Raw genomic sequence first — 5,325 nt, forward strand, 5'->3', positions numbered from 1 at the left:
GCAGCGCGAGCAGGGACCGGGTGCTGCGCCCGGGTCTGCGCCGGGGCCGGGGCTGCTCGGTGCTCCTGTCCCCGGTGCCCGCAGGAGGCCCGCGGCCCGCTGAGGAGGCGCCGCCTTCCCGAGTCGCGCCCCCGGGCCGGGCCGGGCCTGCTGCGGCTGAGGGCCCGACTCGCCTGGTTCTCGCGGCCGCTGCGGGCGAGGAGGCCGAGCAGCAGCGGGAGCCCGCGGGGCGCCGGGCTGGCCGGGGGACAAACGGGAGGCCCAGGTCAGGCAGGGGCTGCAGCCGCCAAGCTGAGCATCAGCAGGGAGGAGCCGGAAGAGGCTGCGCGGGTTTTTTTTTTCTTTTGGGAGAGAGGCCAATTATTTAATTATTGAAATTGGTGGTGTTTTATGTTACCTTATAATTAAGCAGGTCAACAAAAAATATCCAAAACAAGCAAAAAAACAAACAGGAAAGTCAATATTGTGATATTTTACAATGTTTTAGACTGAACTGATAGTTTTAAAGACACTTCTAGCACAAATATATAAACATCCAACTGAAATTATTGATGTGTGATTCACAGGTACAGGTAGAATTGCAACAATAAGTGTATCAATCTAATATAACCCCATTTCTGGAAAGCAAAGGTCATATGACAGTTATAATATTATGAATGAATATACAAGCGTGCTCTTATGGGAAAATTTAGTGTTATCCTTCTACAAGTTGAATAAATTATGATTATGTATTATAAGAACTTTGAAAATATTTATAGTATTTCAATTATGAATTCCATAATAGGAAATAAGCTTTACTGGTCTATAGGTTTAGATCATTAATCAAGGTAAAATGAAGAAAGTAACATTTGTATGAGTCCTCAGAATGTAAATGGAGCTTATCCTTGATTTCACAGGGCTGTATTCCTTTAATTTACCTGATGTCCTGTTATTCTACATCAATATACCTTTGTAGATGCATTTGTTGTAGGTATCTGTATATGTACATTTATAATAGACTAATACAAGTATCTGGTAAGCCCTTTTAAAAGGAAAACATGTATGTAATTATTAGAATACAAATGCTAGTCTTTTTAAATAAAACACATTATACAAGTTATGTAAACTTAGTTGAAAAATTGGATACCAAGACAATATATGCCCATTGCTGTGCATTGAATTGACTCATATTCCGAAAAAGATCAGGTACATGAGAGTTAATACAGACCCATCAATCACTGCAGTTAGTGACTCATTAGATAGTTCCAATATTGACTGATATACAAGTGTTAGTTTTGATTAAGGGATTAGGATGATCAAGATTCCAAGTGGAGACATATTACAAATATGTCAGTGTTCACAATGTAATCTGTATTGTTCTGAATATGTAGGCTAACATTTCTCTCTATTAAGAACTGATGCTACACTGAACTTGAAGACTGATTCTGTGGATCACTTCTGTTGTGACGGCGCGTATTTAAAACTTACCTGCCTTTTTCAATTGTGGTATTACATCTGTGGAGAACTAATGTTGAACAGATCTTGGTGTGTATAATGAAAAACTGGCTGATCTGTATTCATGCAACTGATTTTTTGTCAGGCCTGATCAATGACAGGACAATAAAGTAGTAACACATTGTTTATAGTCTGACTTAATTCTCATGCTAACATTTTCTAGGAGATAAAATCAATGTGGAATATTAAAAATGTTTATATAGCTGCAAGATTCTCTCATATAAATACTTTATGTAAAAGTTTTGTTAATTTCTCATGAAAAAAGAAACATACTCCCTCCAAGATATGAGATTAAGAAAGTGATATATTGCTCTTGAAAAAATTAGCCCTATTTGTCCTATTTCACAATGTTGCTTTGCACAGTTAATAAAAATCATACAAATCTCAGACTATCTCTATATACTTGCCCAATACTAATTTAGAAATATTCTTCCTTGAAAATACCTCCACCTAGAATCTAAACTTTCAAAAATTCTCTAAACGAACAAACATTTCACTTAATATTTTGTAATATAACTCACATACACATGATTTATAGATGTTATCTTAATGGGTTTTATGTGTGTTTGCTGGTTTTGGTTTGTTTGTGTGTGCGTGTGTGCGTGTGTGTGTGTGTGTGTGTGTGTTTAGCACCATTTAAAAAATTAAGTAGCTTTGGTTTTCATGTTGGGTGAATGGCAATTTAATTTTCTCTGGGGTATTTGCTTCCAGGATATCTTTTCAGACTTGTTCCAGTAAATGTTGGGGTACTTGAAAATTTGTAGTTGGTTTGAGCAGTCTGGATAGCCACAGGGTCCTTCAGGATGTGTTCCCAGGGCAGTTTCCCCATAACCCACACAGCAGGCAGGGGCCAAGGATTTCAAGGTTACTCCCCTGGACAGGGCTACTCCCTCATGGGCATCCAAGCTGGTAAACTCTATTGTCCCATTATGGCCTTTTCTAATATTTTCTTGATACTTTGTGTGGTTCCCTTTGGGACAATATCTATAGGAAAGTCCATAATCTGCAAGATAAACCTGCTCTGGATTTTTGTAGCCCAAAAGGAGATTTGCTGCTTTGATATCAATGTGAATATAGTCCTTTTCATGTATATATTCTAACACATCCAACATTCAGATATCTAGCTGCAGGAGAGTTGACTTTTTAAAAGTGCCATTCTGGTCTGAGATCTTCTGTAAATCTACTCCTAGTCTTTCAATTAACATAAATCTGTAACTTCTTCCCTTGAGTACAGCCAGACCAGATCCATAAAACAGAGGAAATCCTAAATAGTAAAGTTGTTTGAGTGCTATCCACCTTTTGATAGTCCCTCTTTTTTTTTTTTTTTTTTTTTTTTGCAGCTCTATTATAAAATTTCAGTTCTGAAAACAATGGACAATTTTCTTGATATTCCACTTTTATTACATGTCTTGCTATATGGTTTATTCAGGGGTAAGCTAAATATATCAGTCCAAATCCTCCACAGCCACTCATTTTGTCCAGCATCTGCTTCTTTCCCTCCATATCCTCAAGAACTGTACCTGCTAGAAGGGGAACAGGAAGTTTCCATTTCTCATTTCTTGTTGTTGGAATCACTTTTTAATTCAACGTCCCAGGTGTCTTTCACTCCACAGCAGCCATGTCCCAGCTGGAGTGAGGGAACACACAGCAGAAACCCTTAACAATATTCACCCACCCTCCTCTCCATGTTAGGGAAACAAAAGGAAAGAGCTTCAGAAGCAGGGACACCTCCAGGGGTGGAAACTGAGAGCAGCCAGGAGGCCTTGGCCCTCACTCAGACCTCAGCTCATCCAGGGCCTGAGGCTTGTGTGAAGGGTGGGTCCAGGAAGCTGGGAGCAGGGTGGTCAATGGGGTCAAGCCCTGACCCAGCAGATTTTGCATGAGACCCCACTGAGCTCACAGTCAGGACTGGGCATGTCTCAGGGCCCTGGGGGCTGGACAGTAGGTACCACAACAGTGAGCTAGGAGGGTGAGCAGGAGAGCCCTTAAGTCCATAAAGATGAAAGCTAGGGAACTGGTGGTTTGATGGGTTAAGCCCTCTACCGTAGGTTTTACCCTTGGGAAGATGGTTGCTGCAAAGGAGAGGCTAGGCCTCCCTACAATTGTGCCTAAGAGCCTCCTCCCGAATGCCTCTTTGTTGCTCAGATGTGGCCCTCTCTCTCTAGCTAAGCCAACTTGAAAGGTGAAATCACTGCCCTCCCCCCTACGTGGGAACAGACACCCAGGGGAGTGAATCTCCCTGGCAACATGGAATATGACTCCCGGGGAGGAATGTAGACCTGGCATCGTGGGATGGAGAACATCTTCTTGACCAAAAGGGGGATGTGAAAGGAAATGAAATAAGCTTCAGTGGCAGAGAGATTCCAAAAGGAGCTGAGAGGTCACTCTGGTGGGCACTCTGGCGCACAATTTAGACAACCCTTTTTAGGTTCTAAAGAATTGGGGTAGCTGGTGGTGGATACCTGAAACTATCAAACTACAACCCAGAACCCATGAATCTCGAAGACAGTTGTATAAAAATGTAGCTTATGAGGGGTGACAATGGGATTGGGAAAGCCATAAGGACCACACTCCACTTTGTCTAGTTTATGGATGGATGAGTAGAAAAATAGGGGAAGGAAACAAACAGACAAACAGACAAAGGTACCCAGTGTTCTTTGTTACTTCAATTGCTCTTTTTCACTTTAATTATTATTCTTGTTATTTTTGTGTGTGTGCTAATGAAGGTGTCAGGGGTTGATTTAGGTGATGAATGTACAACTATGTAATGGTACTGTGAACAATCGAATGTACGATTTGTTTTGTATGACTGCGTGGTATGTGAATATATCTCAATAAAATGAAGATTAAAAAAAAAAAGATGAAAGCAAAGCCACCATAGTGCACAGAAAAGGGGACTCTGAGATCCTGGGACCCTCAAGGGATTGGTGTGTGACTGGGATAAACAACCATCTACACAGACATTTTTGGGGAAGAAGAACATTTGACTTGGTCATGTCTCCCTCTGTCACACATGCCTTTGGAGTGACAGAGCATTCCTGGGGGGGTTATGGAAATTTTGGACATAAATTAGTCACATGAAAAATAATGACAATAAGAAGGGGTAGGGGCTCTGCAGAAAATTATTGGAGAATGTGCCAGGAAATGACAGGTGGGAGCTCTCTCATCTGGGGTGGGTGTAAAACTTCCTCAGAGTTGGCCTTGGAGCTGCTGTTGTGACAGGAGGAAAGAGGGGATGGGCAGAGCATGGGGGAAGAGCTACATCTGGGTCCTGTGGGGGTCTGGTAGGTTTGAGGAGCTGAGAGAACAGGGGCCATCCCTGTGGGAGTCGAGAATCAAAGCCAGAACGTGTATTGCCGTCGCGTCTACTGCGTTGGGGGGGCGGCCGGTTGCTGAACCCTCGGCTCTTGGCGCTGCTCGGAGGGTACCGGCGGCGGGGGCTCTTTCCCGGAGGCGAGGGCGAGGCGGGGGACTGGGCCAGGTCCCCGGCGGTGGCGTGCAAGGTGTGGAGGGCGGCGTGAGGAAACAGGCGGGACACGTTTCTTTGAGGGTGAAGAAGCCGAGAGCGTTTATTAGGGGAGAGTACACGTTTATATAGGGCGGTTTAGAGGGCGGGCTAGCTGTAGGGGTTAAAGGCTAGGATTGGTTCTGAGAGGGCGCGGAGGTCGTTTGAAAAGGGCGGGAGTTGCTCCGGCAACGGGGAGGGCGGGAGTTGCTCTGGTAACGGGGAGTGGGCGGGCAAGGTAAAGGGGGCGGTTTTCTCCGGCAAGCCTCTCCTGACAGTTGTACTTTGGGGTGAGGAAATGGGGCCTGCATCCGGCTCCACTTTCT

At 43.9% G+C, this 5,325-nt stretch overlaps 1 pseudogene; it reads right to left on the bottom strand.

Moving 5' to 3' along the window:
• Nucleotides 1-1,887: 1,887 nt before the first annotated feature.
• On the bottom strand, nucleotides 1,888-3,410 carry LOC119519314 (annotated as a pseudogene).
• Between the last annotated feature and the right edge of the window lie 1,915 nt (nucleotides 3,411-5,325).

This window comes from Choloepus didactylus, chromosome 23 (assembly GCF_015220235.1).
Source record: "Choloepus didactylus isolate mChoDid1 chromosome 23, mChoDid1.pri, whole genome shotgun sequence".
Classification (NCBI taxonomy): domain Eukaryota; kingdom Metazoa; phylum Chordata; class Mammalia; order Pilosa; family Megalonychidae; genus Choloepus; species Choloepus didactylus.